Source organism: Platichthys flesus, chromosome 6, assembly GCF_949316205.1.
Source record: "Platichthys flesus chromosome 6, fPlaFle2.1, whole genome shotgun sequence".
NCBI lineage: Eukaryota > Metazoa > Chordata > Actinopteri > Pleuronectiformes > Pleuronectidae > Platichthys > Platichthys flesus.
In genome coordinates this window covers 19242744-19264900 of record NC_084950.1, presented here as the reverse complement: position 1 = coordinate 19264900, position 22157 = coordinate 19242744, and positions in this window count along the sequence as shown.

The following is a 22157-nucleotide window of genomic DNA, read 5'->3' as shown; positions in this document are numbered from 1 at the left end:
TTCTGGGGTTGTTGCACTGCAGGCGTCACAAGATGAGAAGAATTTTAATCAGCGGTTCATAATTAAACAAAGAACACAAAGGCAGATAAGGTGGTCCTGGGTTTCATTGAGACTGAGAGAGAAGATGAATTGACATTTCTCTGCCGGCTCAGCTGAATATAGTACAAATAACTCTGAAGAATAATGGGGATACAAATAGAGTGAGTACTGTTTTTATACAAAATGTAAACCATGCTTTTTTTTGGTTGTTCTATCAGTTAATTGACAGATACAAAGACAAAGACACATGCCACGTAAGGGCCATGGAAACATTTCTGTCTACTCTGACTCCAACCTCCATTCTCTTTCATCACAACCATCCATCTGTCAGCAGCAGAGAGGGAGGTCGGTTGTTTTCTTGTAGGCTGCATGGAAATTACACAGGAAGAAAAACAGCATTGTTATATTTATTGAGTGACTGGTTGCATTCCCCTTGCCCCAATAGTCAAATCAGAAATCAACACAGATACCGTTGAGAGTTAACAACATAATGACAACAGGACATTTGTGAGTTTTAAGCTGCTGACGTGTCCTCTGTTCATGGGATAAGCTATTAGAAAAAATATTGATTTGTATTTCCTGTATGTACATCTTCCCAAGTCTAACAATTTCAAGTTAGTATTAAATCCTATTAAAGGTTTGTACCACTGTGATTTGGAGGAGAACAGTGTAGCCCAATGGCACGCGTGCATGCATGTGGTAAATGATGCCCTGTGCCCCCTCAGATCAGAGGGCCGGAAGATGAGTCGCCGATTTGCTGCTTGAGATGTGTGGAGGAGGAGGGGGGTGCTGCTGATGCTGGTGGTGGTGGTGGTGGTGGTGGGGTTTTAGACAAAACAGCAGAACAAAGTTTAGTTGCTTAGGCAGAGAGGGAGCTCGACAAGCCACAGGGCGGCTTTGAATCAGATTCAAGCCGTGCTATCGGTGAAGTCAAGCAGCTCATTATTACAGAGAATGCATATTAAAGGGGGATTACAGACGGTGAAAGTGGGCTCACATGCTAATCCTCCTCAACAGGTGCAGAAGTGTTGATTACGGGGATGCCATGAGTGGCTCGATGAGTGTTTCCTAACTGCTGCCACAGATAGGAAACACAAATCTTGGTTCCTTTTGTCAAACATTTTTTTTTTTCGATTTGGTTTGCTACAAAAAACACAATCAATCCTCTAAACCATCTTCTCTTGGAACAGGGATAGAAAATCCACAAAAGTAAAATGTGCCCTGGCTGTGCTTTTGAAATGACAAGGGCGTGTCTGCATGTATGGTGCTTTTCAAACCACTGAAAAAAAGCAAGAACCATCTAGGTTTTTTGATTTTCCAGCATCTGAGTAAATGCTGAGTAAGTGTAAGTGATTCTTAAGTGAGTGTTCTCTGATTGGCTTCGAACCCATTCTTAAGGGGAATATATTATATATTCTTTATGATAATCATGAGGTGATTGCGTCCAATGGAGAGACAGGGAAACCTTTCTAAGAAAAGCAGGCACCAGCTCAACAGGAGCAATCCTCTCCAGCCTCCGGTTGTCATGGTAACTTGTATGACACTGGGATGGTTGGAGTGGAGGGATGCACATTTTTCAGTCTGATTGCCTTTTTCACACTATCAGAAGGTGCATTTCATATCTGTAACAGATTCACACAATACTAATGATCTTGTTATAGAAATGTGTACTTCCTTCAGTCTTTAACAGAGACACATGCATTCATACCTGAATTCAGTGGTAGTTTTTCAGTGAAGGTGTTGAAAACATTGGAAACTTTTGGGAACAATCAAGCTGAAGAGTAGGAATTCAAAGTCTTGCAGTGCATCCAAGTTTAAAGATTCTGTTAAAGTGCACTCAGAAGTGCATCAATAAAATATAACATATCATGTCATTTAACCAAAATACAACTTTTACAGTGCTTTGAAGTGTTCATATATCATAAGACATTTTAAATCCCACATAGAATGAAATATAACACTCACTTTCCCCATCACACTGTCCTACGTACAAAAGCAAGATGGGAAACCAGCAGGGATCATAAGGACCACAACTATTTTAAACTATATAACATTGTTATTCCCATTTTACAGTAGCCTATGTAACAATAACATGATCATATATATTTTTTTCTGCCACAGCGAATAATAAGTTATTTAATTTTTCCATTTGGGGGAATCAAATTTGGAACCATTTCAGGTAATCAGTTAATTTGAGCCAAAATGTCAAGAGTGTATATATATATATATATATATATATATATATATATATATATATATATATATATATATAAAGATTTGCTGCTTCTCTTTGCAAATTGTAAATTGAATTCAGATAGCACGTTTTAACAATTCTTCTCCTGTAATTCAGGGAACAAGAAGAGGGTTTGATGATGGTGTGTCGTTCGAGAATGATTTGTTATTTTTCCACGGAACAGGAGTCGAGTTATACGCTTCTCGAGCAGTTCCTTTTATAACTGTGCCATGTATTACCCCCATTCTATCATTATCCCAGTGATTAATTAACACATCATCCTAGCAAAAACTTCCACCTAAAAAAAAAGCCTGTTCTTTCAAATGGCTCTTGGAAAGAACCTGAGCCAAATGCTCCTACAGAGGCTGAATTTCCTGTCAGTAGTATTGCAGGTGATGTCATCCAGGTAAACACACACCCCCACTAGAGGTGACATGGCAGCTTTCAACACAATGGAAATATAAAGGTGTCCCTCTCAACTATTCCTGCTACGTTATCTCACTTTGGACAGCTGGCTAGCGGCACCGCGGTTGCCTTGGAAACATGCTGAATTTCTGACGGGGAATAATGAGACACGGAGCAGCTTTTATCATCAGAACTCTCCGAGACACGAGGGAAACAGTGGAAGGAATCTGTGGTATTGTGTGGAGGGGACATTTCCTCCTAAAATACTAACAACTGCCACTTGTGTTTGAAGACGCAGAACCATTGGCAGGTTTTTAACGGCCAGGAATGTCTCGCAGCTGTAAACCATGGGTGACCCTGAGGGAACAGACTCATTTCAGAGCCGTGCAACTGTTCCACTTTGTGTGTTTTACCACAGACTTAAGCGTATTTATTTGTGTGACTGAAAAACAGCCATTAGGCACACTGCCCAGTTATTAGAAGTATAAATATACAAAACAGACAAAATAAAGGCTCATACAGTTGGTTTATAATTCCTCTAGTCTTTGAACTCCAACTAAACTCCTTTCTTCTTTTCCTCTTCCTTGACTTTTTTCTAGTTATAAATGACAACCATTTCCAGACTTACTGAGCATATATGCTCCATTGCATTTAGCACCATTGCAAACACTCACTATTGTTTTCTTTTTTTTCTTCAGGTGTATATATATTTTAGATATATTTTCTATTTTATCTTATTTTATTTTTTTGTCTGCTTTTAATTTTCTGAGCATTGTCATAAGAGAGCCTGTGACCCAAGCATTTCATTGTAATCATGTATATGACAATAAATTCTTGAATCTTACTGTGGTTTGCACGTTTCCCCCTATACTAAAGTAAAAACTACCAATGGCCCATTTAAACCCTTGTTATTCCATGTACCGAGATTTTAAATATCTGAATCAAAGTAGGTTGTCAATGTATGTCTACACTGTTCTGACCTTCCACAGCCAACCGCCTTCATTTGTTGTATTTGTTTCTTTCTCTTTCTTCCTCCTGATACATTTTGAAAAGATGATTTCTGTCCTACGTTTATGTTTCTAGTGAACATGCTCACAACTAGTTCCCTAAGTGTGTTGAAGCAGCTCAATGTTTCTATAGTGAAAACTAGAAAGAAGCTATATTAATTTGTTGCGCAATATTATATTCAAGTCATGGGCTGTTGAGTTAAAAAGTTGGATAGCTACAATCAGAAATATTCAACCCCCTCACCTCAATAGACATTATAGTGATGTGGATGACAGATAATGACAATAAATGACAAAAAAACCTCATCAAACAACAAAAGATATTTATTGATGCGTATTTTAGTTATTTTGACAACAGAAGTTGACTTAACTTTGAAGTTCAAATGAAAAATGTAACTCTTTCAACACATGTGCATGTGCAGTATTATTCAACCCCCCAGCTTGAGTACTTTGTGGCGCATCCTCTAGCTTTTACAACTTCTAAAAAATGTTTTCGGTAAGTGTGGACAAGCTTCTTACACCTCTCGAATCTTTGCCCATTTTTCAAGTTCAAAAGCCTCTAGATCAGTGATGTTTGATGGCTTCCATGCTGCAACTGCCTTCTTTAAATCCCACCAAAGATTTTCAATTCAAATTTGAATCTGATGACTGTGAATGCAACTCCAGGAGGTTCCAGGATCTTTTTCTCAACCAAGCTTTGGTGGACTTGGAGATTTTGCTTTGGATCATTGTCTTGCTGGAAAGTCCAATGATCACCAAGGTTCAATTTGTCAACAGAAGGAATCACATTCCTCTTTAAAATGGCCTGGTATTTCTGTGAATCCATGATTTCATGTACACAATAAAGATTGATAGTTCCTGCCGCAGAAAAACAGGCCCAACATCATCTTTGACCAACCTCCATGCTGGACTGTGGGGATGGTATTCTTCTGGTCATAAGCCTGTCCTTTCACACGCCAGACAAACCGCTGGTCCATACGTCCAAACAGTTCCAGTTTTGTTTCATCAGTCCATAGAACTGTCACCCAAAACTCTGTAGGCTTATCCAAATTCCTCCTGGCATATTCTAGTCGACTTTTGATGTTGCTTGTGGTCAAGAGCTGAGTGCGTCTTGGAGCCGGCCATGAAGGTCTTTATTATTCAGTGCATGTCTTATAGTTGCTACTGCAGCACTTGTACCAGCCTTCATCAGGTCATCCTGTAGGTGTCTTGTAGTCACACAGGGATTTATCTGAGTTGTTCTGACTAAGTTGCTGAGGGTCCTTGATGAAATGCTGGGCTTTCTTCCACGGCCAGGCATGTTTGAAGCTGCTCCATCAGTTGTAAACTTCCTTATAATGTTCCCAATTGTGTCTCTTGGAATATCATTTTTTGGGGAATTCTTCTTCTACCCAAGGCCTTTCAGGTGTGATGAAATAATCTCCTCTCTCAGCTTTTGTGTAAGCTCCTTTGTCTTTTCCATGATTGCAACTCATGGAAAAGACAAAGGTGACTGTGGGTGGGGTTTATATATGCATCACAGCTGAAGCAAATGAAGGATCAGTATAGAGTTCCCAAAGGCTTAATAATGTTTCAACTCAACTTTAGGACAAAAAAAACTGTCAGACAGCTTTAAAAACAACAATTTTATATAGGGGTTGAATAATTGTGACATGGCTATCTTAACAAAATATACTGCTACACACAAATACTACATCATGCATTTTCCGTGTTGATTTTCTTTATCACTCAACTCATAAAGAAGGCATCCGAAGCAGAATCTTGATCAAAGAACATGATTCTGTCTACTTTAATTGATAAATCCTTAAAATCTTTGGGGGGTTGAATATTTCTGATTGCAACTGTATGCATTCCAAACAGGCAACCTACAAAAATCATGTGTAACAGGTAAACATGTGAATTATGGGTCAAAACATAACTAAAAGGGACCATATTAGTTGGTCAAATGAACATCAGAAGCAAAAAAAGAGAGAAATTACAATGAAGGTTCAGTTTTCTAAGTTGTTTGTCAGACTTAATTAGCCTCCATTATTTTTGTTTTTTAAATTAGGAATGCTTAAGACACAACCTCCTGTCAGTCCACAAGTCATCATCTGTCCAAAAGTGAGCAGCAGACTGACAGCATTAGGCCTGTCCCTGTGGATACGGAGATGATTAGAGAAAACTGGTCATTGTGTCCTTTTGCTTTACACCAACAACAAGCTGGAGCCGAGCAAGTGTTGGCACATCTGAATGGAACAGTACACTATGCTGAACGGAGGAACCTGACAGGGCGGCAGACAGACAATCTGAGAGCGTTTAGTAGTGAGTGACTGTGTTTAATAAATGTTATGGATTCAGGCCAGGTTGTGAGACATATTAATGGCTTTCGTCCAGTCCATTTTTTAATTTGAAGATAGGGGCAGGAAATGGGTCAGCTGTGGCATGGAGCTTTGCAGGTAAAGTTTTGCCAAATTAACATTGAACCTGTGGAGGACTCTGGTGTATTAGTGTAATTAATCAAAAATATTTTGAAAGAAAAATATATTAAATGACATTTTATGATATCATATTACTCTCGAACCATTCACGCTAGCTGTTACAACAGTAGGATGGTCTGTTGGTTGAATTACACATCTACATGACTTAAGTAGCAGTTGACTGCTGTGGAGGAGGGTCTTTCATTTACTTCCAGCTCTGTCAATAATAAAGCTTAATAGATATTGATAAAATGATCATAGGTTACAGATGTAAATACAACACACTCCACTTCCAGTGCAGACAGCAACTTAGTTGGAGCACAATGCAAATGCTGTAAATATACACATAAACTGAGGAACCAATCAAGTCGGAGAAGTTACGTCGCTGGTTCAGCCAGTGCTATTCTTAAATCCATCCCCTCTTGAGATCAGTAGATGATACTTATTTTTTGTAAGTACTGATTTTTACAGATTTTTAAGTTGTGATGACAGCTCCATTTACCTTTGGTCTGTATAACCTGAGGCCAGTGACAGTAGAAGCCCCATTAGACACATTATCTTGCATTGCCCCTGCAGTGGGACAGTGGGGATGGATGGAGCTGGTAGCACCTTGAGGAGCAGTGTGTGTCCCCACAAACACTGTCCCTACACTGACTGGGAGAACTGAGCCGGGCAGACGACTGTGGGATGTTGATTAACTGCTGATTTCTCCTGGAGCAGAGCCAACTGTGGCAGGAAGAGTTTCCAACCATGACGAATATTGAGGAGTCCTATATTAAACAGGGCAGAATATTACTTTTCTCCTAAAATAAAAATTTGGTAATATATTTGAGGTAATTCTACAACTATATTTTCCTCTGTTGGGCCAAATATATGCAAATGTATGTACTTTACAATAAAGAAACATAAGCAGAACTATACAAACAAATTTAATATCCTTCTGTAACCTTCATTACTGCCCAAATTGAATATCATCGCTTAATCTAATTGACACAATTTAAACCAAAGGATCATCATGAAGTTAGTGATCACACATAAATGTTCGATGGATATTCAGAAACAAATAGAAAGACATGTATACAACTTGAAGTTATCTGGAATGTTAACATCAACAGTGTCATTCTGATTCAAGATTCAACTGTGAGGTAAAACAAACCATAATGGATCTGGCTTAATGCAGATGTGTTTTATCCTTTTGAGCGGTGGAATAAAAGCGACATGTCTGACACATCCTTTGTTTATTTTTTTCAACTGGAGCAGATCTGCAACTTACAGGGAGTCAGTCGACACTGAGATCACTCCCCTTTGAGAGAGAGTTCACTCCACTTCCCGTTCACAAACTTCAGATGCTGACAGACACCAACGGAACTCCTCAGTTTCTCCGTACTTTCTCCTGAGGAGGTGGGTGTGTGAACGCAAATGTGTGAGTGAGACGCTTGGCAGTTTCTGCAGACTTCCTCCACCTGGCCTCCTATAATGTCCTAATGTCCTGTAATGTGAGGGGGGGGGGTTGATGGCACTTAAACGTGTGACAGACGCAAAAACTACAAAAAACACAAAAAAATAAAGAATATCTCCCAGTGAAAAAGTTGTGACATGCATGAAGACGACACTTACGAAGATGTGAAGAGTTTTAGGTGATCAGAGCTGAGTACAGTGTCTGTGTGTTGTCAAGGAAATCACGTGATCCACGTCGCTTCCTGCACCCGGCTGCTCCCCCTGAAGACAAAGCAGGTGATGCCCAATGATTCACCAAGGCTTTCAGATCAAGTCAAACGTGATCTTCTGTGACTTCACCCAGATGTGCGTGGCAGCTGCCTGAGATCTTCCATTATAAACCAGCACGGCGCAGGTGTCTGCCTCCTCTATGATTCATCCTGGTAATAAGCTCTCCGACTCGCTGCTATTTCCAGACTAATTGATGTCTGCAAAGCAAACCTGTCCCCGTCCTAGAATAGATCCGGCTTCCACCCACTCATCTCACAAGGAATCCAAAGTGGCATTTGTCCAGGGCTGCATCTGAGCCGTGAGTATAAGCAAAATCGTACGACAGTGCCAGGGATGAGTCGTTAAAAGCGTCTGTTTATTCGTGTCACACTCACAGGCACCAGGTTCCCAGGGGCGTCCAGCAACATGAAAATGCCAACAGAGGTCGTGAACAATTTAGTGCAATCGTTGAGGATCTGCGATGGTATTAGAAGCACAACAATTTAAGTTCCCTCCTTTAGAAAAACATCAGAGATTAAACTTTCCCTCATGCTGGGAAAACACCTGAGAGATTGCGTCGAAATCTGACAGACAATCCAAAGTGGATGTCTGTCTACATGAGGACTATCTCTGTGAAAGCAGATGAAAGAGTGTTGGAGGGGCAAAGGTGAGCCGGTAACAAGTGGCTCCTCTGACCTGCCTGCTGCCACTTCAGGCGATGCTCTGATAATACGCTCACCTCCAATCTCTCATCAACGCCAACCCCTGCACCGTCGATCTCTGATCCCCTCGCACTTTCCCCATCTGCTCCCTGATATAATGGTCAAAACAGGAGGACTGGGATTAGTCTTGTAGAGCTTAAAATAGCCAACAACTGTGTGTGTGTGTGCGTGTGTCTGTGTGTGTGTATGTGAGGAAGTCCTGTTTTTGCGTCAGCCCTGCCATGGCAACATGGCTTTGCTGGTGAGCATCTCCCCTCCTTCCTCTTCTTCTTCTTTTTCTTCTGCTTCTTCAGACACTTCTATTCATTAGCATCAAAGGGAGCACTGTCCACACTGATACTGCTAATTGCATTCGGTTTGTGGAGGGTTACATAATAATCAAGCACCCTAACATGCAAATGGAAGAACTAAACATGCACACACACGGGACGGCAGAGACTGACACAAGTAACACAGGCTTTATTTCCTTTCATCCTCTCTCTCTTGCTGTCGACATGTGCATGTAGTCACTCTATTCACAAACCACGGCGTCAGTTATTACCACTGAGGGCTAATTGAGTTTGTGTGAAATTGAAATTCAGTATCAAAGCAGAGCATTGCGCTAGGCGAGTGCTGTGCTCTTAATTATGATCAAATTATGAGGAGCGTTAGTTGGAAATGGAAACATGATAAAAGTGTTAAAGTGATAAAAACTGTTTCATATCAGTTTCATGTCAAGTGCTGAACATTTACGGATGTTATTGTGCCGAGCCTGTGTCTATGTAACATGAGCTAAACGTGGAGTCGTAACTGTTTGATGGATGTTTGTGCCGCCAGGGGCGTACTTGGAGTTGATATGACAAGCGTGAAGCTCAATGAGTCCCAATACGGTAATCTGCCATGTCTGTTCATTAAACCTGCAGTAACTGATTCTCTTTGGACACACTGGGGAAGCAGCTAAGAGCAGTCACCACAGCACTGACATACTGTATTATTCCCATTAACCATTTGAAAAATACCCACTGTCCCACTATCAATGTCTTTTTCGTTTCTATCAGTAGTTGAGGTGTGGTTTGGTCTGTACAGGAGTCAATCTTCACACAACTTTAAATAGTAATAATAATAAAGATGATGATTCATATAGGACCTTTCAAGGTACCAGAGGCTACTTTAAAAAGTAAGAAAACATTTTTTCAATAAGATCCACGAATTATCCTCTGAGAAATCACTGAAACAATATTCCTGGATCCTCACCCTGATCCGGATCCGCTCCAAAATTAATATTGATTTTAACATATCCTTCCATCAAATCTTTAAGTAATTCTTCCAGTAGTTTAAGTGTAATCCTGCCACCTAACAGGTAAACAAGACCTCCTTGGTGGAGGTCCCAAAACACCAAGAACAGAAAATGTGTTAATGCTGTAGTTGGAGATAATGAATCCATGGAAATCCTTTATGAACAGTTTTTCTAAGTATCACAAGAGGGGGCTTTGTGAATATTTGCCTGTGTCCGAGGTTCTATGGGGTGTAGAGGGGGGAGGAGGTCAGACCATCACCTTGACATTACACACTGTTTAGAAGTTTCCTGATTCTGTCTGTGAAAAGCATTTTAACACTCTGATAGCTGTTGACACAGAATTAGATGTGAATATGTCTCCAAGGTGTTTTCAACTCAAAAGGTGCAGCCGGAAGGCCTGGACACTTTTCTAACAAGATACAGGAATTGAAGCCTTCATTTGGAGTTGTGATGAAATTCAATGAGCTATGAGGAGAGATTTGAAAGGATTCAGATTTGACAAATGGGCTTTACACAGTATTCCAAATGGATCAAACATAATCAGACAGCAATATCATTACGACATACACGTTTCCTGTGAGGAAATATGGATTATACATACTTGAAAGTAAGTTGTGTTTGTTTTCACTCACAGGATGGCACTCGCAGCCATGAACTCTAAAGTGTCCTCAGCTGACCTTTTCACTTGTCACCACGAAGAGACAGTCCAGCCCCGGCTGTGGAGTTTTGCTGCAGAGCCAGCACTGTGCACTGAGGTCAGCTCAAGTTTGTACATATTGTTGTTTCTGCTCTACTTTCTGCTAAAAAAGCTCTGGCTCTTTGGCATTCCTCTCCTTACTGGTAAAAAGGCCTAAGCCCAGCTCACCTCTGTTGTGTGTTCAAAATGAAGCCAGCCAGGCAGTACTGATCCAAGGCTTGAAAAACTGACTAATACCATGCATGAAATTCTTAGAGTTTAGACACATATACAACAAAGCACTAAAAGTTACATTTTTATCACACATTCCTACATTTTCTTGTGTAACCAGAGTGAGTGCCTGAGCACTAAAGCAAAGTCTTGCCATACAAGAACACTTTCTATCCATTATCTCTGTCAGATCACATTTCTTGATCCATATGATAGCAACTGCTAAGATGCATTTTACCCACTTTGTAGCTGCCACTTGGTTTTGCCGAAAGCACTCTTGACCTCGCCTGGTCATTTAATCATAATGGTGCAGAACATTACACAGCCACAGGCTCATGCACCATGTGGCAGCAGTGATATCAGCCAACCTAACAAGCCTAATGGACGCCACTTCAGACGGAAGAATTAACGGCAACAAAAGAAGGAGGTTATTTTATTTCAGTGAGTAAAATGGTTGTTAATTCAATAATTTAGATCTCATTTGTAACGTCCACCATCTGCTAGTGTTATGTGAAGCTGAAGTCGGCTGCCTGTCTTTACCTGCATGCTGTCACCTCTCATCTGCAAACTGCAGTTTCTTTCTTTCTTATTCCTTTATTCATCCGCGTCTGTGTGTTTATGACTCAAAACATTGAGAAGTAAACAGAATAACAGAGAGCTGGTGCAGTTGCTAAAGCGTCCTGTAGTCACCTGATAAGTGATTGATGTAATTGTACTACCTCTGGTGAAACAAATTCATAGTAGTTTGAAATGATTGACCAACATCAATATTCAGAAGGAAGAAGAAATATATGAATAACAAACAACTACTAACAGTCCAAACTCCAAAGATAGTCTTCTTATTATAAATTATTATCCTGGAAAAAAAACAACACACACATTACTCACATTTAAGAAGCTGAAACTAAACAGTCCCTGCCTTTTTTACATAAAAAAAAAAATGACTTACATTTTTTATTTATTATCAACATTGTTGCAGATTACTTTCCTGAAATCCTAATCTCTACCAGGTACCAGCCATGTCCCAATCAGGTTTTTATTGGTCCTGATTCAAATCTTTCAATATTGTCCATTCCATATATTTACCTAAATGTTGAACAAATCAGAAACATTGAAATTAGAGCTTCACACTCCACCAGTAACAGTGCAGGGATATTACATCATTAAGTGCTTGCTCTTATGACCTACCGTCAGTGACATTGAATTGTTTAATGCTGGAGAAGGCGGTCAGCAGATTTGTTAGCATCTGAGATTCATATCTATCTCCAACTTCTAATTACAAGTCTGGGAAGAACCTTTTCCAAATTCTGATATACGCTACTTAAGATATGAGGATGGCTCACACCAGGGCTAACCACTGTGTAAGAAGTTGTGTTTTTCCTGTTCCTCCCATCGGGCTCACATTATGTGCAATCTCTGTACGACATCATGGTAATAATATGTCCAACCAAGTCATGTTCTGCATGGAGAATCCTAGATCAGAGTCTGTGTGCTGGGTCTGTCTTCTGTCGTGCTGAGTTAATGTCTTGTGATTCAAGACAAATCAAATTGAAATCACCTTGTCTGTTTTGTCCGAGGCCTTCGAGAGGGCAAGAGAGTCTGTCTCTATCTTTCCTTCCACCAGACTCAGAGTGACACACACAAAGACAAAACACAGACCAAGAGGTGCATTAAGTCTGAAGACTTGACAGATGGAATCAAACAGTGAGAGCAGATGACAGACAAGCCCTGTGTGTGTGTTTGTGTGAGTGTGTGTGTGTGTGTGTGTGTGTGTGTGTGTGTCTGTGTGTGTGTGTGTGTGTGTGTGTGTGTGTGTGTGTGTGTGTGTGTGTGTGTGTGTGTGTACACCATCAAAGCTTATCTTGCTTTCCCTCAAGGCGATCCCGCTGGAGGTTGGAGTATGAATACATTGCTATGATTAGATCTGCAACATTCCTAAGATCCCCGGGCGACTAAACCACAATGCACAGCTCTGAGAATTTAAAATGACAGATGGATGTATCTCAAGCGGAACTAATAATCGGGATTGGGATATTGATGTATTGACACAAAGAAATACAGACAACTTCACGAACCAGGCTCGGCGTACCAAGTGAACATTTTTGTGTTATTTGAGGACACACTGGTAGAAGCCTCGCGGTCGTGAAATGTCTTTGCCGTGTAACTTCACAGCGTCCACAAATAGTTTATTGCATTCATAATGAACAGGATAATGTATTTGCAAATCAGATTGTCCGTTATCACCCGCTCAACCCCGTAGAGTAATCTCAGGAGGCCCCGCAGGTGATCCGCCGCTGAAGATGAGGATCCCTGAGCTCCGCCGTGTTCACATAAATGTCAATAATTCAAATATTGTCACAACACAAAGGGGCGTAAAGAGATGATTGATATTTGCCGAGGCTTTGCACAGGGCTTATATCGTCTCTTCGCTCGTCACATTTCACAATAAATAATGTGTTGCCGATCTGCTGAGGGCTATGAGATCTACGCCGTCAAAAAAATCCCTCGTCCATCTGTCTTCCTCATTGGGGGCTTCGGAGATTCATGGTTCTTGGCCTTAATTTCTGGTGATTCCCCGAAAAGCAATAGGGAGGAAGACTTGGATTAGCAGCGTGTGACTAGCACACAGTGTCCTTTATTAGGCTCCAAGCTTTAAAAAGAAACTTCTCTAATAAGATCTGTTTAAAGGAACAAACATTTCTTCAGGGTCCAACATTAAGGATTGTTCAGGAAAAGTTCTTTTCTTTTTTTTGCTGGGTGGAAGACATATTTGCTTGTCCCTCTAGAAAAAAAGACAAACACACAAAAAAATAAATTCTCACTCATTCATTTAGGTAAATCCTCCAAGATCTATAGGATAATAGTTATGAGTCGTGGGTGGAGTGAATGATCTTGTCTTTTTGTAAACTCTTTACTTAGCATGGCAGTTCTTTGATTAAAATACACAGACAAACAATTATAAACAGAAGAGGCTGTGCGATACAACTTACCCGTGAGCTGTTCACCTGACCAGTTTGACAGTGGCCATCGATCATGATGCCGGTTAGTTTTATTTGAGTGATTCTATTTGAGCTTGATTGTCTTTTATTGAGCGCAATTATTTTGTTAACAAGTGCACATCATCCGCCCTCACGATTAACCATCAGTGGATGAAGGCACGCTCCTAAATCGTCTCAGTTACGTGCGGCTGTGGCTGTTTTATAGCGCCTGTTTCACTACTTCATCACATGGGCTTGTAAACCATCTTCACAGTAATATATGCATTATCATTATTTAACTTCATAAGAATGATCACCGGTTAATCTCTGGAGCTCTTACTGAAGTGTTTCTTTGCAATTCACAGGGAAGTAGAGTGGTGCTCAGCAGAGCACACACCTCTGCCAAGGCCCAGCAGTCATATTCCTACAAGCTGCACATAATGAACACACTCATTTAGATCTGTCCCATAAATATGCATGATTTTTTCCCCACAAAGACCCATGCATCTTGATAGGCTGCAAATTTAAAAGAAAATCTGTGAAACCAGCGAACAACTTAATCAATATTTTGCTCTGCTGATTTGAGTAACATTTCTTTCTGTACGTGATGACACAGTTTAGATGCCTCCAACTATTTAGTCTTCTGCATTTACAAGTGAAGTGAATTGACTTTCCTCACAGACGAGTTCCACCACACGTTATTGTTGAGTCAAGTTCTTTGCATGTGTAACCCCTTTTTAAATACGCACAATTAGTCATTTAATAGCTTTTTCTGTTCTCTGTTCTCTGTTCTCTGTTCTTTTCTGTGAGCTATTCAAATTATACTGTCGGCTTCACAAATGATTTGGTTTGAGTTGATGAATCATTGCTGGAGGATTCGAAAGCTTTGTCTTGTGGAGCCAAACTCGCTGGATACAATAACAAAGGTTTATGTGTGAGAGGAGCCTGCTTCTTTTTTACTGCATGGATTTAGGCTGATGACCAAGGATACCATCTTTAAATAACCAAGGAATGAACAGGCAGGACTCGTAGAGTTTTCGTGCAGGACACTCCTCGTATGGAAGTTATTGCTTTGTTGCGATAGCATATTGATCCCCAGAGAAGAAGTTATTTAGTTTTCTTTCTCTTAATTCAATTTATAGGAAAAGCTAGATTAAACCAGTGTATCAAATGCATTTATAACCTATAAACTATGCTGAAGTACCACAGTCTCCACTGAAGAAAGTATCACTATGCATATATGGTACCACAAAAACTATGAACTTATTGCCTCCTTCCTTGTCGTGCAAAATAATTACTGACATCGTCTCAAACAGTGAAGACCTTTTGCAGTGGAGGCCTGGAGTCCCCCATCACGCGTTATTAAATAAACATGCTACACAGTCACTCACATCGAATAGGTTATTTCCTCCTTTTCTCCAGAAAAAAAACACACTTTAGTTTTTGCTGCCTGCCCACGTTCATTTCATTATTCCCTGTGCTTTTGAATTTATATAAACGTTTATTAACCGTAAAACAACTTTTTTATCGGCACCTGACTTGGTGCAGAACTCTGTGGTGTGCTTATGTTTGACGCACACACACACACAAAATAAACACATCTGGTCATCACTCATCTATACAACTAACACCTGTTCATACACATCATTCAGTATGAGACACAAACATGCTCTGATAGCATGAGTCATTTATAGGATGCACATTTAACACATGCCCTGACGCCACCTTGAAACATATCAATAGGGCAACAAAGGTCCAGTGATCAATAGCTATGAATTATTCTGATTATCGCTACAGTCTCACCACACATACTTCACCCTATAGAGCTGCTTTCACCTCTAGTACCTGCAGCTCAGCACTTCCTTTATAAACTAAACATCACTGTAGTAAGGCAACAGCTGCTCCAGGGTTTCTTCATCTATCTACTTATAGTGTTTTTATTATCATTCTAAAAAAAGCAGAGTCAGGAGTAAGTAGTTCCATCAACTTGCAATAATACAACGTTAGCTTATTTTTCATAAATACAGCAAAACCATCTTTGAACAACAACAATGCACTAAAATGTATCTCACCGAGCCTGGGAATAAGCTCTAAGGGTCACATTAAAGACAGGAGGTTGTTGCTATGCTGTCACACACACTGAGGTCACAAGTCAGCTCATCAGTCACGGGGAGCGTGCGCTGCACAGCTCCACCCTCACTCTCAGGTCCCCTGATTTTATGCAGGTAGACACACACTCACAGACGTGCAAACACAGAGACACACACTTACATGTGGACATACACACAGAGACAAGAGGCTCTTGAATGTGTCTGAATACAAGTCTAACGACCTTGTGCAATCACGTGGAATGCTGATCACTACTCCGTCGTAAATCAACAACTTCAGATAAATAACATTTGTCGCTGATATCTCCTCTCTGCTTCTATAAATGTTACTTATTTATTATAATTATTTTTCGTTCAATTAAAAGTCTCATTATGATAATTTTTCTACATATATATATACTGCCTTGCCCCTTTGTAATTCACAACTCTTATAAAAAATGCTGATTATGTAAAGTCATGATTTTGTTGACTGAGGTGACAACAACCCCTTGCGGATTGTATCAACTGTAGCTAGCCATCACAAGCTAAAGCTAATGCTATTCATGGGACCAAAACATCTGAATGTTTTGATTATAAGAAAACAAACTTGAACAAGGAACATGGTGTTTAGGTTTGTGTTTTAACTCTATATTTTCTAGCGGTGTGTCACTGGTATATTTGAAAAGGAAATGAGGAAATAGCTGTAAACTGTAAAGTTTTCCAACACTTTTTTATTTGCTGGAATGTAAACTTTATTAATTATTCTAAACTAAATTGTGTTTAATATAAAACATTTGAGGACATTTTCACTTTTGAAAATTTGGCTCCAACTAATTACTTGGAAATACTGTAAGAAATAACTATTTTTTACTCTATTTTCTACTCTACGTACCAAGCTAGTTTACTAGGTAGACTCATTAGTTAGGCCAATAATTTAGTATGCAGCTTGATACATTTGTCAAACCTTAGTATCTAGAAAAATCCAAAGCTTAACAGCCATAGCTATGGTTGGGTGATGGCTGTTTATAGGATTGTGTTTTGGTGAATGAGGTATAATTAAGTCAACAAATCAAAAACCTTTTTTTTGACACTATTTTTCATAAATGTTTGTGATTCTCTCAGTTTTACCATCAGGACGTTAAGCTGCCTTTCTCTGTTGCATGTATGACTTAATACACGCCAGGCCCTTGAGTGTTTAGACAGATTTAGAGTGTTTTCAGTGGAAGCAGGTTGGTGACAGCGTCGGGTTTTACAAGTTACCGTTGCACATAAATCTGTCGCAGAGCAGAGGTGTGGGGAAGTTTGAGAGATTTGTTCCCCACAGCAACTCAGGGTTTGGGTCCTCGAGCCGGTACATACCGACTCACTTTAGGTTCCTGTGGATAAGTATGTCTCTAAAAGCCTCAAATGTAAACATATTATAAACAGTCCTGTGCAGTGCTGACAGACATTGTGTGGACCTCCTGTGAAGCCTCAATGGACGTTAATGGTTACGTGTCGGACAACTGAAGGTCTTCTTAACATGTCAACCGCTCTTCTCGGTTTGAACTTTGAAATGGGTCTTTAAGAAAACAAAACGTTCACCTTTAACAGGAACAAGAGTGCATGCAGAGGATGTAATTATACAGCAGGCCTTATTTAGCCATCGGGGAATACTCCCTGGGGTTTTCATATATTTTCACAAGAGTTTATGTACTTATATACATTTATATACATTAGCTCAGCTTATTTAAATAATTTGCCAGCATTAAATGCAGTGTAAGTATTTTGATAGTGCTAGCAGCTTTAGCTAAGTTAACAGAGTTTTAATACAGACGCTAATGTTGATTAGTCAGATCCGGTCTGATATTGGGTACAGCCGTTTTCCTTTGGGATAAAACGTAATTACTTTGATGTTCCATAAACCCTGTTCATCTAGTCCCGTTATCAGGTCAACGTTTCACAACGTATCAAGACCTATAGAATTCTTGCAAGTATCACATTATACCTGCCGCCAAATATTTACATAAAAGTGAAATATTCCTGTAAATTCTAAGAGAAAAATATATATGGAGATAATTATAACCTGATCACAGAGGTCATCTTATCAAGCGTTAGATCAGAGAGCTGTGAATCACTGTCTGAGACCCAAGGAGCCAGACTTCCAGGTGCATTCGATTTAACTAAGGCAGACGTAATGTTGTATTTCAGCTTATTGTCTTGGATGGAGTCTCCTGGCTTCTCTCTCTGGTTTTAATTTGTGGCTCCACATTACTCAAGCTATCAGCAGTGTTGGCATGGTTCAGGAGCCCGAGCTATAAAATACTTATTAGAGGTATTGTAGAAAGTTCTTGAAGTCCTGCTCCATGTAGAAGATGGCAACTGAACGAGGTCCGTTTATTTCCTTATTCTTGAACAGATACAGGACTTTTGAAAATAAAAAAGATTAAAAAACATAAAATCCAACTTCTCTCATTTATCAGTGACAATTCATGTTCTATTCTTCTTCAGGAAGTTGAGGTGAGGTCAGCATAAGATGCCATCAGTTAATCAGTTAAGTCTCTGAGCTTGAAACCACATTTTCATGCTAAATGCTCAAATTCTTCCCATTTATCTCTCATCTTGCAGGCTCTCATTCTTTGTTATTGCAGGAGTATGTCATTGGCTAAGTTAAAACCTGTGACAGGACCCTTAAAATGAGCTAATTAACGTCCCTGCTGCTCATAAGTCGGTCTACATCCACTGCCATCTTTACAGCCACTGTCCTAAAGTACTGTTTAGTACTATATATATTATTACAGATGCTGAAAAGAAAGAAGAACAAAAAACAAATAGAGCCGTTGGCGCCAGTGTGTCAGGCAGAGAGTGGAATTGATCTAAGTGCCAAGAACCTCTCGCATTGTTTTCTCACTAATTATCCAGGAACAAATCAACAGTGAAGGCATCAATCACTTTAACAGACATGGGGAGAAAAGCTATTACACTTATTACACTTTGCACCCAAAAAAACGAGCTCATCTCCGGGGCTGGATTGTTTTAGTTCGTACTGCATCATCTTTACACACAAGCGCACAAGTTACTCCGCTGCTGAATGAAGGCAGTAACAAGATCTGTGGCATTGACTGTGACCATGACTGTGATGAGAGAAGCTTTTTTGCTATTTCTCTTTTTTATCTTTAGCCAAATGTGGGTTTTCAAATGTGGGAATGTAACAGATAGTCACATATATTTATCTTTGAAGACTTGTCCCCCACAAGCTCATTCAAAATGTATGTGGACCTCGAGTTTCATCAGTCTCCATCAGTGTGATTGGCGGCCGCTCTCCCCACCGAGGCTTCTGAGTGAAGTATCATGATGGATGACAGAGCACTGAGGCTTTGTTGTTTACACACAGGCAAGGATGAAAAGAGCAGATAAGCTATTGACAGCTGCTGAATATTTAATGGTGCTGCCCTTTGTCTCCTGACATTTTAACCTCTTCATCTTTTGAATTATGTTCTACAAAAAGCATCTGAAAAGTAAGTGATCTATCTATAAAAAAAAAGATAGGAGGTGATGAATTAAACATGGTTTTTGTTGTAGGCTGTTTAAGTTTGCCTGGGTTTTACTTAATCCTTTATTAACTGTAAAAGTGAAATATCGGCTTGTACTTTATCCTCACCAGTTAGTTAACAATTATTTTCATCAATTATTATGTGGTTATATTTCTGTGAATCGTCTCATTTTTAAAATGTCAGAAAAAAATGACAATATTTAATGTGTCAATCACATTTCCCCTAATAAGTCTTCAATGAAACTAATTTAACTATCAGTCACACTGACAAACTGTTGACTTTAAACATGTTGTGTATTTGCTGCAGAGTAATTTCTCTAAATGTCTAATTATTGGCATAGAAAAGAATCAATAATGAGTGATCAATATTAAATTACAATACATTTATAGAAAATATTTAATTTCAAATACCAAGACTTTCATTAAAATAAGTATTGGGACATCAACCAATTATTATTTTCATTAGCGATTAAACTATTAATTAAATTGATGATTTGGAGTCAGAGACCAATACAAGAAGACATTAAATGTGCAGTAGTAGAGCGCAGTCCCAATAGTCCCTTTAAATTCAATGTAGCTGCAACACTTTACACACGTTTTGATATCTATTCCCCAAAGGTCTCATCAGGAGCCATGAATTATTCCCTTTGAAATCATCGGAAAGGTTGAAAGACTCTATCTTGCCATGTTAAAGAAAGTGAATACAAAAATCCTGGATTGCCCATTTGATCTGGAACCTCAACAAAATGAAATGAGTTATTTTTCCCCCCATACCACAACCCTTCACTAAGTTTCTTGGAAATCTGTTGGGATCTTTTTGTGTAATCTTGCTTTCAAACAAACAAACAAACAAACCAACAAACAAACAAACAAACGGACAGGTGAAAGCATAACGTCCTTGGTGGAGGTAATAATATGAAACAGTAAATATCTGCATGTGAAAAGTTGCTACCAGAGCATGTTTGCAACTTTCTCTTAAATAATCCTCAAATAATTTGTTGATTATAAACACATTTATATAATTTGGGTTCTCTTGATTGATTCATGGGTTAATCACATACAAGCCCCCGTCCCGAACAGTATCCTGTTTTCTCTAAAATGACACGTTGTCGTTGGAATAAACCATTAGGCACATATCTCAGCTGGAAGAAAAATAGCAGTGTGCTGCGGAGTTTGATGATTTCACACAGCACATGTTAGGAATGAAAAGATGATGGCAGAATACAAAAGTAACACCACAGCTGACCCGAGTCTTGGCAACACATGGACTTGCTACTAAAGTTTGGAAAGAGTGATTCTGAGAGAACTATTTCAGCGTGATGCCAGGATCCATTAGTCTTCTGACAAGCGGTGGTATATGACATTGATTAAGGTTTACAGCTGATTCACAGAAAACAAAATACAGTGGCGGTGCACGACTCAAACCCTGTCAGCAGCACTTTCCACTTCTCCTGGTGCTCTAAGGCAAAATATTTCAGAACTGCTCCAAGAGTTTACTTGGAGGTTTTCACTCCTTATTCCAAGAGAATCTCATAAAATCTGCCCACTGAACAATGATTTGATCTACAAATGCAATTTAAATTTATATTCTGCAACAATGAAAGCTAATTTGTCCGTGTGTAAATACGCATGTAATCTCACTTTGTAATCCCCTCCAGCCGTTGGTTTTGGTTTGCAATCCAGCTGCTCAACTCAGAGCAGCAAGAATTCAGAGAGGCCTATTAAAAAGAAGCATGTTCCCTGGGTTTGTTTGTTTTTCACCGGAGGACAAAAAAATGATTATCCTAATAATTCTCAGTTGGCTGAGCAGTTTATGATTGAAGCTTGTAATTTCTGATGTTAAGTGACACCCCATTGCTTTCAAGATGGGGTTTACAGCTTTTCAACAAGCAACACTACCTTCGTGGCAATTAAGAGGACACAATCCCCTGAAGGAGGACAGTCAACCATGGGGGGATTGGTTAACAGAGAGCTGATGCTGTGTCTGATATGTTTTTGCCGTCGGCGGCAGCATGATATGATCAAAGGGGAAGGTGGAGGTGTGGCATCCTTTTGTGGAGGACATTTTTTTTACACTTACTCTTCAGGAACAATAAACTGCGAGTCCCAGCTTGTTTCATTTCAAATCAATTTTTCCCCAATTTGACCTTTTTAAATTCAGGCAAAAAAAAACCAAAAGCAAACCTGCACCTACATGTCCAAAAGTGACATCTGATGAAGAGTAGAGTCATTAGAAAGCAGCAGGATACACATTTCTATTAACAGCATCCATCGAAGGACATGCAATTACTTGCAGGGATTTGCACACTTCCCCGATGCCTCCTCTGACCTCCGTGCAGTGTGCTTAAGCAGGGCCCCTGAGAACAGCTTGACAACAACATTCACTCACTTTATCGCCCCGGGACTACACAGCATCAGCTGCAGGATACTAATTCATAGCATGGTCCATATCTTGCATAAGACCCGAAAATTCATTTTAAAACCACCACCACAAATGAACTCCAACAGAAAGTAACCAGCTAGCTCCAGAGGCTGTTGGAGGTTTCATGGGGGAAAAAAGATCCCAGGGAGAGAGAGAGAAAAAATATAAAAACGATGGACAAGCCTTTTCAAAAAGTCATTTCCTTGCACTTGGACTTTATAATACAAAGCTAAGCCAAAATCTCTTTTCTTTTTTTTTTAAGATTGAAAGTCACATCTGTATCAAATGCCCTGCAGGTTTAATGGTGGACTGTGTAAGCTGATCCTCTGCATTTATGGAGCCTACCAAAAAAGGATTCAAAGCAATCTCCCGGAGCTTGGCTA